The sequence below is a fragment of the Arachis stenosperma genome, chromosome 3 (genome assembly GCF_014773155.1).
Source record: "Arachis stenosperma cultivar V10309 chromosome 3, arast.V10309.gnm1.PFL2, whole genome shotgun sequence".
NCBI classification, from domain to species: Eukaryota; Viridiplantae; Streptophyta; class Magnoliopsida; order Fabales; family Fabaceae; genus Arachis; species Arachis stenosperma.
In genome coordinates, this window is record NC_080379.1 from 136,279,338 (window position 1) to 136,295,536 (window position 16,199).

Genomic DNA, 16,199 nt, shown 5'->3' on the forward strand with positions numbered 1-16,199 from the left:
TGTGTTTTTGGAGCTTTAAAATGTTTTGGGGCTTGAAAAACTGTTTTGGATGTCATGTTTGGTGCCTTAGAGGCATAAATTTTGTAGCAGAAATAGAGTTCTGTGCGTGCGCACACACTTTCCCTAAATTTTGACATCTGTGCGCATGCACAAGCCTGTGTGCACGCACACTCCTTATCACACCCTCTATCCAGGGTGCTCGCACAGCTTGTTCCCGTGCACCCTTTGTAACATCCTAATTAGTCTAAGCTTTACCTCGCGTCGTAAAGCAAAGGGTAATCAGAGGTTACGACAGTTCTAAGCTCATACATATATAATATATATGAAGGGTAGTATAATCTAGAAGCCCGATGAATAATATAGCTTAAAAACAAGATTTGAAAAGCGCAAATCATACTAACAAAGCTTCCAACTTAAGGCACAAGAAACAGATATAGTGTAACAAAAGATAATAGTATAATATCGACTGAATCTAGCTACGGCTCATGGAATTTAAGCCGGCTAGCCATATATATATACAGAAAAAACAGAACCTGTAGTTTAAAATAGCTTATACGAGTTTTCTCTCTCAAATACAAGCCTCTAGGAAAAAGTAAAATACAAAAGTGAGAGACAAACGCAAAATAAACAAAAGACTCCAAAAGTAACAGGATCCTCCGCTTCTGCCACCATCCAAGCAAGTCACCGAGGTGGGTTGCGACTTGCATCTGAAAACACAACAGAAATATGGTATGAGAACTGGAAGTTCTCAGTATGGTAACAGTGCCCAGTGATGTAGGATATAAGATCCTGGGATGCCGAAGGCAATCTTAGACTTCATATCCATCACAAGATTTATCTTAAGGCATAACTAGAACAGTAAAGCATATATATATATATATATATATATATATATATATATATATATATATATATATATATATCTTAACATAAATAAACAGGGTACTCTATCTTAGGGAATTTCTATTCTAACCAAACACCACTGTCTCACAGCCTTCACCAATCTATCCTCTATGCGATCCCATCGCCACGGCCTTCCGAACCTCCTCAATCCCAGTAGAAATCACAATTAATTACAATGTAAGTAAAGCACAAGTAGGAGCATATAAAGGAAGTAGTTCAAGTAAGCAAATAGGCATGTTATTCAATTAGGCATACATTGAAAAGTCGGCAAAGCAAACAAACAGGTAGAAGATGCACATGATGAATGCCTACCCTATTGGCTGTGATATCACATTGTCAGTTCAACTGTCAACCCGACACATCTCCATGGAGATGTCGCCCTTCGGAATCATCATTGGGAACCCCCGAGATATGGTGCTCAGATCACTGATAAGCGGATAATTTGTACGCTTTTTGGCATTGTTTTTAGTGTGTTTTTAGTATGATCTAGTTAGTTTTTAGTATATTTTTATTAGTTTTTAGTTAAAATTCACTTTTCTGGACTTTACTATGAGTTTGTGTGTTTTTCTGTGATTTCGGGTATTTTCTGGCTGAAATTGAGGGATCTGAGCAAAAATCTTATCCAGAGACTGAAAAGGACTGCAGATGCTGTTGGATTCTGACCTCCCTGCACTCGAAGTGGATTTTCTGGAGCTACAGAAGCCCAATTGGCGCGCTCTCAACGGCGTTGGAAAGTAGACATCCTGGGCTTTCCAGCAATATATGATAGTCCATACTTTGCCCAAGATTTGATGGCCCAAACCGGCGTTCAAAGTCACCTCAAGAAATTCCAGCGTTAAACGCCGGAACTGGCACCTAAATGGGAGTTAAACGCCCAAACTGGCATAAAAGCTGGCGTTTAACTCCAAGAAGAGTCTCTACACGAAAATGCTTCATTGCTCAGCCCAAGCACACACCAAGTGGGCCCGGAAGTGGATTTTTATGTCATTTACTCATCTTTGTACACCCTAGGCTACTAGTTTTCTATAAGTAGGACCTTTTACTATTGTATTTTCATCTTGGTTCTTCGGGTTTCCTCTCTGGGGCCGAAACCAATGATCACTCTTGTTCTTATGTATTTTCAACGGTGGAGTTTCTACACACCATAGATTAAGGTGTGGAGCTCTGCTGTACCTCGAGTATTAATGCAATTACTATTGTTCTTCTATTCAATTCCGCTTGTTCTTTGTCCAAGATATCACTTGTTCTTCAACTTGATGAATGTGATGATCCGTGACACTCATCATCATTCTCACTTATGAACAAAGTGACTGACAACCACTCTTGTTCTACAAGCATACGAGGCTTAGTGAATATCTCTTGGATTCCTGATACACGATGCATGGTTGATCGCCTGACAAACGAGTGCTCGCCTGACAAACGAGCCAGCCATTCCGTGAGATCAGAGTCTTCGTGGTATAGGCAAGAACTGATGGCGGCATTCAAGAGAATCCGGAAGGTCTAACCTTGTCTGTGGTATTCTGAGTAGGATTCAATGATTGAATGACTGTGACGTGCTTCAAACTCCTAGCAGGCGGGGCGTTAGTGACAGACGCAAAAGGATCGATGGATTTTATTCCGGCCTGACCGAGAACCGACAGCTGATTAGCCATATGCTGTGACAGAGCATGGGAACATTTTCACTGAGAGGATGGGAGGTAGCCACTGACAACGGTGAAACCCTACATGAGCTTGCCATGGAAAGGAGTAAGAAGGATTGGATGAAGACTGTAGGAAAGCAGAGAGACGGAAGGGAAGGCATCTTCATACGCTTGTCTGAAGCTCTCACCAATGATATACATAAGTATCTCTATCTTTATCTTTATGCTTTATTCGTTTATCACTATACCCAATTGAGTCTGCCTGACTGAGATTTACAAGGTGACCATAGCTTGCTTCATAGCAACAATCTCCGTGGGATCGACCCTTACTCACGTAAGGTATTACTTGGACGACCCAGTGCACTTGCTGGTTAGTTGTGCGAAGTTGTAGTGATCACAATTTCGCCCACCAAGTTTTTGGTGCCGTTGCCGTGGATTGTTTGTGTATGGACAACTGACGGTTCATCTTGTTGCTTAGATTAGGTATTATTTTTCTTCAGAGTTCTTAAGAATGAATTCTAGTGTTTCAAGGTGATGTTCTTATCATCACCAAAGCTGATTGATCATCATCAATTTAGCTCTTGAATGCAATGTCCTGCTGAAGCTTAGCTAGCTATGTCTAATTCCTTTAGACTAAAGCTTTAGACTAACATTGCATGATTCCTGGAATTCTCACTAAGAATTTTGATATCTCTATTTTCTTCTTCCACTTAATTTTCGAAAAATCCAAAAAAAAATTACAAAATCATAAAAACCAAAAATATTTCTTGTCTAAGTCTAGTGTCTCATTTTATGTTTGGTGTCAATTGCATGTTTCTGTTCTTCTGGCATTTTTCAAATTCATGCATGTGTCTTCATTAATCTTCAAGTTGTTCTTGATGATTTCCTTGTTTTGATCTTTGGATTCTATTGACTTGAGTATTTCTGTTGTTTCTCATATGCATTCTCATATTGTTAGTGTCAGTAGTATACAAACTGCTAAGTTTGGTGTCTTGCATGCATTGTTATTTGATTTTAGTTGCACTATTGAAGATCCAAAAATATTTTTAATTTGTGTCTTTTCAAGTCAATAATACAGAGAATTAAAGATTCAGAACATACTGCAGAGGAATTATACAGAAAAAGCTGGGCATTCAAAAATGCCCAGTGAAGAAGACAGACTGGCGTTTAAACGCCAGCCAGGGTACCTGGTTGGGCGTTTAACGCCCAAAAGGGTATAGTTTTGGGCGTTAAACGCCAGAATGTGCACCATTCTGGGCGTTTAACGCCAGGATGGCACAAGGGGGAAGATTTTGTTTTCAAAATCAATTTTTTTTCAAGTTTTCAAAGTTTTTCAAAATCAAATCTTTTTCAAATCATATCTTTTCAATCAAAAGTTTTCAAAATCAATTTCTTTCCTTTTTCAAAGATACTTGCTAACAATTAATGATTTGATTGAACAAATTTAAGTTTGTTGCCTTTTCTGTTGAGAAAGGTTTAATGTTTGAATCATATCTTTTCTTGTTAGGCAAGTCATTAATTTTTAAAATCAAATCTTTTTAAAATTGTTTTTCAAATCATATCTTCTCAATCACATCTTTTTAAAACCATAACTTTTCAATCATATCTTTTTAATCACATCTTTTTCAAAATAGTTTTCAATCAAATCTTTTTAATTTCTAATTTTAAATTCTTTTTCAAAACTCACTTGATTTCTTTCCCACTCTTGGTTTTCGAAAATCAATTAAAGTTTTTCAAAATGTTTTCAAAATCTTTTACTTAATTTTCGAAAAATACTTCCCTTCTTCTCACATCCTTCTATTTATGGACTAACACTATCCCTTAATGTAAAATTTGAACTCCATCTTCTTTGATAAGCTCGAATTTTCTACTTCTGTCTTCTACCTTTCTTTTCCTCTGACACATCAAGGAATCTCTATACTGTGACATAGAGGATTCCCTATTTTCTTGTTCTCTTCTCTTTCATATGAGCAGGAACAAAGACAAAGGCATTCTTGTTGAAGCTGACCCTGAACCTGAAAGGACCTTGAAGCGAAAGCTAAGAGAAGCTAAGGCACAATTCTCTGTAGAGGACCTAACCGAATTCTTCAAAGAAGAAGAACACATGGCAGCCGAAAACAACAACAATGTAAACAATGCAAGGAAGGTGCTGGGTGACTTTACTGCACCTACTCCCGACTTCTATGGGAGAAGCATCTCTATCCCTGCCATTGGAGCAAACAACTTTGAGCTTAAGCCTCAATTAGTTTCTCTAATGCAACAGAATTGCAAGTTCCATGGACTTCCACTGGAAGATCCTCATCAGTTCTTAGCTGAATTCTTGCAAATCTGTGACATAGTCAAGACTAATGGGGTTGACCCTGAGGTCCACAGACTGATGCTATTCCCTTTTGCTGTAAGAGACAGAGCTAGAATATGGTTGGACTCTCAACCTAAGGAAAGCCTGGACTCTTGGGAAAAGCTAGTCAATGCCTTCTTGGCAAAGTTCTTTCCACCTCAAAAATTGAGTAAGCTTAGAGTGGAAGTCCAAACCTTCAGACAGAAGGAAGGAGAATCCCTCTATGAAGCTTGGGAAAGATACAAACAATTGATCAGAAAGTGTCCATCTGATATGCTTTCTGAATGGAGCATCATAGGTATTTTCTATGATGGTTTCTCTGAACTATCCAAGATGTCTTTGGATAGCTCTGCTGGAGGATCTCTTCATCTGAAGAAGACGCCTACAGAAGCTCAAGAGCTAATTGAAATGGTTGCAAATAACCAATTCATGTACACTTCTGAAAGAAATCCTGTGAACAATGGGACTAGTCAGAAGAAAGGAGTTCTTGAGATTGATGCTCTGAATGCCATACTGGCTCAGAACAAGATATTGACTCAACAAGTCAATTTGATTTCTCAAAGTCTGTCTGGAATGCAAAATGCACCAAGCAGTACTAAGGATGCTTTATCTGAAGAAGAAGCTTATGATCCTGAGAACCCTTCAATGGAAGAGGTGAATTACCTAGGAGAACCCTATGGAAACACCTATAATTCTTCTTGGAGAAATCACCCAAATTTCTCATGGAAGAATCAAGAGAGACCTCAACAAGGTTTCAACAACAACAATGGTGGAAGAAACAGGTTTAGCAATAGCAAACCTTTTCCATCATCTTCTCAGCAACAGACAGAGAACTCTAAGCAGAACCCCTCTGACTTAGCAACCATGGTCTCTGATCTAATCAAAACCACTTAAAGTTTCATGACTGAAACAAGGTCTTCCATTAGGAATTTGGAAGCACAAGTGGGACAGCTGAGCAAGAAAGTTACTGAACTCCCTCCAAGTACTCTTCCAAGCAACACAGAAGAAAAAAGGAGAGTGCAAGGCCATCAACATGGCCGAATTTGGAGAGGAGGGAGAGGAAGTGGACACCACTGAGGAAGGCCTCAATGGGCGTGCACTGGCCTCCAATGCGTTCCTCAATGAGGAACTATGGGAATCTGAGGCTCAAAATGAGACCATAGAGATTCCATTGGACTTACTTCTGCCTTTCATGAGCTCTGATGAGTATTCCTCCTCTGAAGAGGATGAGTATGTCACTGAAGAGCAAGTTGCTAAATACCTTGGAGCAATCATGAAGCTAAATGACAAGTTATTTGGAAATGAGACTTGGGAGACTGAACCTCCTTTGCTCACCAAAGAACTGGATGACTTGTCTAGGCAGAAATTACCTCAAAAGAGACAAGATCCTGGGAAGTTTTCCATACCTTGTACCATAGGCACCATGACCTTCAAGAAGGCCCTGTGTGACTTAGGATCAAGTGTGAACCTCATGCCTCTCTCTGTAATGGAGAAGCTAGGGATCTTTGAGATACAAGCTGCAAGAATCTCACTAGAGATGGCAGACAACTCAAGAAAACAAGCTCATGGACTTGTAGAGAATGTTCTGGTAAAAGTTGAAGACCATTACATCCCTACTGATTTCATAGTCCTAGAGACTGGGAAGTGCATGGATGAATCCATCATCCTTGGCAGACCCTTCCTAGCCACAGCAAAGGCTGTGATTGATGTTGATGGAGATGAACTGATCATTCAAGTGAATGAAGAATCCTTTGTGTTTAAGGCTCAAGGATGTCCCTCTGTCACCATGGAGAGGAAGCATGAAGAGCTTCTCTCAAATCAGAGACAAACAGAGCCCCCACAGTCAAACTCTAAGTTTGGTGTTGGGAGGCCACAACCAAACTCTAAGTTTGGTGTTTGGTGCACGAAATTGTGATCAATACTTTTCAAAACACAAACAATCCCTAGTAATGGCTCCAAAGACTTGGTGCTCAATACCATGGCATAAACACAACTTCGCACAACTAACCAGCAAGTGCACTGGGTCGTCCAAGTAATAAACCTTACGCGAGTAAGGGTCGATCCCACGGAGATTGGTGGTATGAAGCAAGCTATGGTCATCTTGTAAATCTCAGTCAGGCAGACTCAAATGTATAATGGTGATGAACGAAAATAACATAAAAGATAAGGATAGAGATACTTATGCATATCATTGGTGTAAGAGCTTCAGACAAGCGTATGAAGATGCCTTCCCTTCCGTCTCTCTGCTTTCCTACTGTCTTCATCCAATCCTTCTTACTCCTTTCCATGGCAAGCTCGTATAGGGTTTCACCGTTGTCAATGGCTACCTCCCATCCTCGCAGTGAAAGCTAATGCACGCACTCTGTCACAGTACTGCCAATCACCGGTGTGGTTCCCTCCCCTACCGGAATAGAATCCCTCTTTGCGTCTGTCACTAACGCCCAGTAGGTTACAGGTTTGAAGCGCGTCACAGTCATTCAATCATTGAATCCTACTCAGAATACCACAGACAAGGTTAGACCTTCCGGATTCTCTTGAATGCCGCCATCAGTTCTTGCCTATACCACGAAGATTCCGATTAAAGAATCCAAGAGATATTCACTAGAGCCTTGGTTACTTGTAGAACAAAAGTGGTTGTCAGTCACCTTGTTCATAGGTGAGAATGATGATGAGTGTCAATCATCACCTTCATCAAGTTGAAGAACAAGTGATATCTTGGACAAAGAACAAGCGGTATTGAATAGAAGAACAATAGTAATTGCATTAATACTCGAGGTACAGCAGAGCTCCACACCTTAATCTATGGTGTGTAGAAACTCCACCGTTGAAAATACATAAGAACAAAGTCTAGGCATGGCCGAATGGCCAGCCTCCCAAATGATCTAAGAACTAGATGTCCAAAGATGATCAAAGGATCTAAAAAATCCAAAGATGAAATACAATAGTAAAAGGTCCTACTTATAGAAAACTAGTAGCCTAAGGTGTACAAAGATGAGTAAATGACATAAAAATCCACTTCCGGGCCCACTTGGTGTGTGCTTGGGCTGAGCAAATGAAGCATTTTCGTGTAGAGACTCCTCTTGGAGTTAAACGCCAGCTTTGGTGCCAGTTTGGGCGTTTAACTCCCATTTAGGTGCCAGTTCCGGCGTTTAACGCTGGAATTTCTGTAGGTGACTTTGAACGCCGGTTTGGGCCATCAAATCTTGGGCAAAGTATGAACTATCATATATTGCTGGAAAGCCCAGGATGTCTACTTTCCAACGCCGTTGAGAGCGCGCCAATTGGGCTTCTGTAGCTCCAGAAAATTCACTTCGAGTGCAGGGAGGTCAGAATCCAACAGCATCTGCAGTCCTTTTCAGTCTCTGAATCAGATTTTTGCTCAGGTCCCTCAATTTCAGCCAGAAAATACCTGAAATCACAGAAAAACACACAAACTCATAGTAAAGTCCAGAAAAGTGAATTTTAACTAAAAACTAATAAAAATATACTAAGAACTAACTAGATTATACTAAAAACACACTAAAAACAATGCCAAAAAGCATACAAATTATCCGCTCATCAGTGTTGAACCCCCACATTCAAACTCTAAGTTTGGTGTTGGGAGGTTCTAACATTGCTCTGAGTATCTGTGAGGCTTCATGAGAGCCCTCTGTCAAGCTACTGACATTAAAAGAAGCGCTTGTTGGGAGGCAACCCAATGTTATATTTTATATATTTTCCTTTGATATTTTATCTTATTTTGTAGGTTGATGATCATGAGAAGTCACAAAATCAATTGAAAAAGCAAAAACAGAATGAAAAACAGGAAGAAAAACAGCACACCCTGGAGGAAGAACCCACTGGCGTTTAAACGCCAGTAAGGCTAGCAGTTGGGCGTTTAACGCCCAGTCTGGCACCATTCTGGGCGTTTAACGCCAGAAAGGGGCACCAGACTGGCGTTAAACGCCAGAAAAGGGCAAGAACCTGGCGTTAAACGCCAGGAATGGGCATCAGCCCGGCGTTTAACGCCAGAAATGGCTCAAAACGTGATTTTGAGTGCCATTTGGTGCAGGGATGACTTTTCCTTGACACCACAGGATCTGTGGACCCCACAGGATCCCCACCAACCCCACCACACTCTCTCTTCTTCACCCATTAACCAATCACCTCAACACCTCTTCCCCATAAACCCTTCTTCACTCCTTCATTTTCACACCACCTAAACACCACTTCTCTCCCTCTTTGGCCGAACACAAAGCCATTCCCTTCTTCCACATTTCTTCTTCTTCTACTCTCTTCTTTCTTCTTTTGCTCAAGGACGAGCAAACCTTTTAAGTTTGGTGTGGTAAAAGCATTGCTTTTTGTTTTTCCATAACCATTTATGGCATCCAAGGCCGGAGAAACCTCTAGAAAGAGGAAAGGGAAGGCAAAAGCTTCTACCTCCGAGTCATGAGAGATGGAGAGATTCATCTCAAGGGTGCATCAAGACCACTTCCATGAAGTTGTGGCCATGAAGAAAGGTCAACTTTGATCAAAGGTTGGACCAAGTCCTCACAGACATTTGTGAAGAGGACACCCAATGGAAGAGAAATTCAAGAGGGAAGCCGGTTTAACTGAGAAGGCATGACCTCAAGCTCATCACTAAGAAAAGGATGGAGCAAACAAGAGACCCCTCTCATCATGAGAGAGGAGCAACAAAGACAAGGAAGAGACATTGAGGAGCTCAAGCACTCCATAGGATCTTCAAGAGGAAGAACAAGCCGCCATCACTGAGGTGGACCCGTTCTTTAATCTCCTTGTTCTTTATTTGCTTGTTTTTTCGAATTTTCATGCTTGTGTTTATCTATGTTTGTGTCTTATGATCATTAGTGTCTTAGTGTCTATGCCTTAAAGCTATGAATGTGAATCCATCACCTTTCTTAAAAGAAAACTGTTTTTATCACAAAAGAACAAGAAGTACAGGATTTCAAATTCATCTTTAAAACTAGCTTAATTAGTTTGATGTGGTGACAATACTTTTTGTTTTCTGAATGTATGCTTAAACAGTGCATATGTCTTTTGAATTTGTGGTTCATGAATGTTAAAGTTGTTGGCTCTTGAAAGAATGATGAAAAAGGAGACATGTTACTGAGGATCTGAAAAATCATAAAAATGATTCTTGAAGCAAGAAAAAGCAGTGAATACACAAAAAAAAAAGAAGAGAAAGAGAAAAACGAAAAAGAAAAAAAAAAGGGGGAAAAAGAAAAAGAAAGAAAAAGAAAGAAATAAAGTTGTGATCCAAGGCAAAAAGAGTGTGCTTAAGAACCCTGGACACCTCTAATTGGGGACTCTAGCAAAGCTGAGTCACAATCTGAAAAGGTTCACCCAATTATGTGTCTGTGGCATGTATGTATCCGGTGGTAATACTGGAAGACAGAGTGCTTTGGGCCAAGGCCAAGACTCAATAAGTAGCTGTGTTCAAGAATCATCATACTTAACTAGGAGAATCAATAACACTATCTGGATTCTGAGTTCCTAAAGAAGCCAATCATTCTGAATTTCAAAGGATAGAGTGAGATGCCAAAACTGTTCGGAGGCAAAAAGCTACTAGTCCCGCTCATCTAATTTGGAGCTAAGTTTCATTGATAATTTGGAGTCTATAGTATATTCTCTTCTTTTTATCTTATTTGATTTTCAGTTGCTTGAGGACAAGCAACAATTTAAGTTTGGTGTTGTGATGAGCGGATAATTTGTACGCTTTTTGGCATTGTTTTTAGTGTGTTTTTAGTATGATCTAGTTAGTTTTTAGTATATTTGTACGCGAGTAAGGGTCGATCCCACGGAGATTGGTGGTATGAAGCAAGCTATGGTCATCTTGTAAATCTCAGTCAGGCAGACTCAAATGTATAATGGTGATGAACGAAAATAACATAAAAGATAAGGATAGAGATACTTATGCATATCATTGGTGTAAGAGCTTCAGACAAGCGTATGAAGATGCCTTCCCTTCCGTCTCTCTGCTTTCCTACTGTCTTCATCCAATCCTTCTTACTCCTTTCCATGGCAAGCTCGTATAGGGTTTCACCGTTGTCAATGGCTACCTCCCATCCTCGCAGTGAAAGCTAATGCACGCACTCTGTCACAGTACTGCCAATCACCGGTGTGGTTCCCTCCCCTACCGGAATAGAATCCCTCTTTTGCGTCTGTCACTAACGCCCAGTAGTTACAGGTTTTGAAGCGCGTCACAGTCATTCAATCATTGAATCCTACTCAGAATACCACAGACAAGGTTAGACCTTCCGGATTCTCTTGAATGCCGCCATCAGTTCTTGCCTATACCACGAAGATTCCGATTAAAGAATCCAAGAGATATTCACTAGAGCCTTGGTTACTTGTAGAACAAAAGTGGTTGTCAGTCACCTTGTTCATAGGTGAGAATGATGATGAGTGTCAATCATCACCTTCATCAAGTTGAAGAACAAGTGATATCTTGGACAAAGAACAGGCGGCATTGAATAGAAGAACAATAGTAATTGCATTAATACTCGAGGTACAGCAGAGCTCCACACCTTAATCTATGGTGTGTAGAAACTCCACCGTTGAAAATACATAAGAACAAAGTCTAGGCATGGCCGAATGGCCAGCCTCCCAAATGATCTAAGAACTAGATGTCCAAAGATGATCAAAGGATCTAAAAATAATCCAAAGATGAAAATACAATAGTAAAAGGTCCTACTTATAGAAAACTAGTAGCCTAAGGTGTACAAAGATGAGTAAATGACATAAAAATCCACTTCCGGGCCCACTTGGTGTGTGCTTGGGCTGAGCAAATGAAGCATTTTCGTGTAGAGACTCCTCTTGGAGTTAAACGCCAGCTTTGGTGCCAGTTTGGGCGTTTAACTCCCATTTAGGTGCCAGTTCCGGCGTTTAACGCTGGAATTTCTGTAGGTGACTTTGAACGCCGGTTTGGGCCATCAAATCTTAGGCAAAGTATGGACTATCATATATTGCTGGAAAGCCCAGGATGTCTACTTTCCAACGCCGTTGAGAGCGCGCCAATTGGGCTTCTGTAGCTCCAGAAAATCCACTTCGAGTGCAGGGAGGTCAGAATCCAACAGCATCTGCAGTCCTTTTCAGTCTCTGAATCAGATTTTTGCTCAGGTCCCTCAATTTCAGCCAAAAAATACCTGAAATCACAGAAAAACACACAAACTCATAGTAAAGTCCAGAAAAGTGAATTTTAACTAAAAACTAATAAAAATATACTAAGAACTAACTAGATTATACTAAAAACACACTAAAAACAATGCCAAAAAGCATACAAATTATCCGCTCATCACAACACCAAACTTAAATTGTTGCTTGTCCCCAAGCAACTGAAGATCAAATAAGATAAAAAGAAGAGAATATGCAATGAACTCCAAAAACATCTATGAAGATCAGTATTAATTAGATGAGCGGGGCTTTTAGCTTTTTGCCTCTGAACAGTTTTGGCATCTCACTTTCTCCTTTGAAACTCAGAATGATTGGCTTCTTTAGGAACTCAGAATCCAGATAGTGTTATTGATTCTCTTAGTTAAGTATGATGATTCTTGAACACAGCTACTTATTGAGTCTTGGCTGTGGCCCAAAGCATTCTGTCTTCCAGTATTACCACCGGATACATACATGCCACAGACACATAATTGGGTGAACCTTTTCAGATTGTGACTCAGCTTTGCTAAAGTCCCCAATTAGAGGTGTCCAGGGTTCTTAAGCACACTTTTATTGCCTTGGATCACAACTCTTTTTCTTTCTTTTTCTTTCTCTTTTCTTTTTTTTTCGGTTTTTTTTTTTCGTTTGCTTCTTCTTCTTTTTTTTTTGTATTCACTGCTTTTTCTTGCTTCAAGAATCATTTTTATGATTTTTCAGATCCTCAGTAACATGTCTCCTTTTTCATCATTCTTTCAAGAGCCAACATTCATGAACCACAAATTCAAAAGACATATGCACTGTTCAAGCATACATTCAGAGAACAAAAGTGTTGCCACCACATCAAAATAATTAAACTGTTATAAAATTCAGAATTCATGCAATTCTTTTCCTTTTCAATTAAGCACGTTTTTATTTAAGAAAGGTGATGGATTCATAGGACATTCATAACTTTAAGGCATAGACACTAAGACACTAATGATCATAAGACACAAACATGGATAAACATAAGCATAAAAATTCGAAAAACAGAAGAATAAAGAACAAGGAAATCAAGGAACGGGTCCACCTTAGTGATGGCGGCTCTTCCTTCCTCTTGAAGGTCCTATGGAGTGCTTGAGCTCCTCAATGTCTCTTCCTTGCCTTTGTTGCTCCTCTCTCATGATTCTTTGATCTTCTCTTATTTCATGGAGGAGAATGGAGTGTTCTTGATGCTCCACCCTTAGTTGTCCCATGTTGGAACTTAATTCTCCTAGGGAGGTGTTTAGTTGCTCCCAATAGTCTTGTGGAGGAAAGTGCATCCCTTGAGGCATCTCAGGGATCTCATGATGAGAGGGGTCTCTTGTGTGCTCCATCCTTTTCTTGGTAATGGGCTTGTCCTCATCAATGGTGATGTCTCCCTCTATGTCAACTCCAACTGAATAACAGAGGTGACAAATGAGGTGAGGAAAGGCTAACCTTGCTAAGGTAGAGGACTTATCCGCCACCTTGTAGAGTTCTTGGGCTATAACCTCATGAACTTCCACTTCTTCTCCAATCATGATACTATGGATCATGATGGCCCGGTCTAAAGTAACTTCGGACCGGTTGCTAGTGGGAATGATTGAGCGTTGGATGAACTCCAACCATCCTCTATGCCTTCTCAATTGAACCGGCTTGCCTCTTGAATCTCTCTTCCATTGTGCGCCCTCTTCACATATGGTTGTGAGGACTTGGTCCAACCTTTGATCAAAGTTGACCCTTCTTGTGTAAAGATGTTCATCTCCTTGCATCATAGGCAAGTTGAACGCCACCCTCACACTTTCCGGACTAAAATCCAAGTATTTCCCCCGTACCATAGTAAGGTAATTCTTTGGATTCGGGTTCATACTTTGATCATGGCTCTTGGTGATCCATGCATTGGCATAGAACTCTTGAACCATCAAGATTCCAACTTGTTGAATGGGGTTGGTAAGTACTTCCCAACCCCTTCTTTGGATCTCATGGCGGATCTCCGGATATTCACCCTTTTTGAGTGAAAAGGGGACTTCGGGGATCACCTTCTTCAAGGCCACAACTTCATAGAAGTGGTCTTGATGCACCCTTGAGATGAACCTATCCATCTCCCATGACTCGGAGGTGGAAGCTTTTGCCTTCCCTTTCCTTTTTCTAGAGGTTTCTCCGGCCTTGGATGCCATAATGGTTATGAAAAAGCAATGCTTTTACCACACCAAACTTAAATGTGTGCTCGTCCTCGAGCAAAAGAAGAAAGAAGAGAGAGAAGAAGAAGAAATGAGGAGTGAGATGGTGGTGTTTGGTTGTGTGAGAATGAAGGAGTGAAGAAGGGTATTTATAGGAGAGAGGGGAGATGGGGTTCGGCCATATTGGGTGGGTTTGGGAGGGAAAGTGGTTTGAATTTGAAGGTGAAGTTGGTGGGGATTTATGAAGGATGGATGTGTGAGTGGTGAAGAGAGATGGTGATTGAAGAGGTTTTTGATTGGTGAATGGGGAAGAAGAGAGAGAGTGTGGTGTGTGGGGGGGTCCTGTGGGGCCCACAGATCCTGTGGTGTCAAGAAAAAGTCATCCCTGCACCAAATGTTGCTCAAAATCACGTTTTGAGCCATTTCTGGCGTTAAACGCCGGGCTGGTGCCCATTCCTGGCGTTTAACGCCAGGTTCTTGCCCTTTTCTGGCGTTTAACGCCAGTCTGGTGCCCCTTTCTGGCGTTAAACGCCCAGAATGGTGCCAGACTGGGCGTTAAACGCCCAACTGCTAGGTTTACTGGCGTTTGAACGCTAGCAACATCTTCCTCCAGGGTGTGCTGTTTTTCTTCCTGTTTTTCATTTTGTTTTTGCTTTTTCAATGGATTTTGTGACTTCTTATGATCATCAACCTACAAAAAACATAAAATAACAAAAGAAACTATATAAATTATAATCATTGGGTTGCCTCCCAACAAGCGCTTCTTTAATGTCAGTAGCTTGACAGAGGGCTCTCATGGAGCCTCACAGATACTCAGAGCAATGTTGGGACCTCCCAACACCAAACTTAGAGTTTGAATGTGGGGGTTCAACACCAAACTTAGAGTTTGGTTGTGGCCTCCCAACACCAAACTTAGAGTTTGACTGTGGGGGCTCTTCTTGACTCTGATTTGAGAGAAGCTCTTCATGCTTCATCTCTATGGTGACAGAGGGATATCCTTGAGCCTTAAACACAAAGGATTCTTCATTCACTTGAATGATCAGTTCACCTCCATCAACATCAATCACAGCCTTTGCTGTGGCTAGGAAAGGTCTGCCAAGGATGATGGTTTCATCCATGCACTTCCCAGTCTCTAGGACTATGAAATCAGTAGGGATGAGGTTTACACTTGACCCTAAGTCACACAGAGCCTTCTTGAAGGTCATGTTGCCTATGGTACAAGGTATGGAAAACTTCCCAGGATCTTGTCTCTTTTGAGGTAATTTCTGCCTAGACAAGTCATCCAGTTCTTTGGTGAGCAAAGGAGGTTCATCCTCCCAAGTCTCATTTCCAAATAACTTGTCATTTAGCTTCATGATTGCTCCAAGGTACTTAGAAACTTGCTCTTCAGTGACATACTCATCCTCTTCAGAGGAAGAATACTCATCAGAGCTCATGAAAGGCAGAAGTAAGTCCAATGGAATCTCTATGGTCTCATGTTGAGTCTCAGATTCCCATGGTTCCTCATTGGGGAACTCATTGGAGGCTAGTGCACGCCCACTGAGGTCTTCCTCAGTGGCGTTCACTTCCTCCCCTTCCTCTCCAAATTCGGCCATATTGATGGCTTTGCACTCTCCTTTTGGATTTTCTTCTGTGTTGCTTGGAAGAGTACTTGGAGGGAGTTCAGTAACTTTCTTGCTCAGCTGTCCCATTTGTCCTTCCAAATTCCTAATGGAAGACCTTGTTTCAGTCATGAAACTTTGAGTGGTTTTGATTAGATCAGAGACCATGGTTGCTAAGTCAGAGGGGTTTCTGCTTAGAATTCTCTGTCTGTTGCTGAGAAGATGATGGAAAAGGCTTGCCATTGCTAACCTGTTTCTTCCACCATTGTTGTTGTTGAAACCTTGTTGAGGTCTCTCTTGATTCTTCCATGAGAGATTTGGGTGATTTCTCCATGAAGAATTATAGGTGTTACCATAGGGTTCTCCTAGGTAATTCACCTCTTCCATT

General features: G+C 40.9%; 1 non-coding gene across 1 annotated transcript; it reads right to left on the minus strand.

Moving 5' to 3' along the window:
* Positions 1-5,052: 5,052 nt before the first annotated feature.
* LOC130971778 (small nucleolar RNA R71) lies at positions 5,053-5,160 on the minus strand. The gene has a single exon (XR_009082988.1). It is a non-coding gene; the product is annotated as a small nucleolar RNA R71 (small nucleolar RNA).
* Between the last annotated feature and the right edge of the window lie 11,039 nt (positions 5,161-16,199).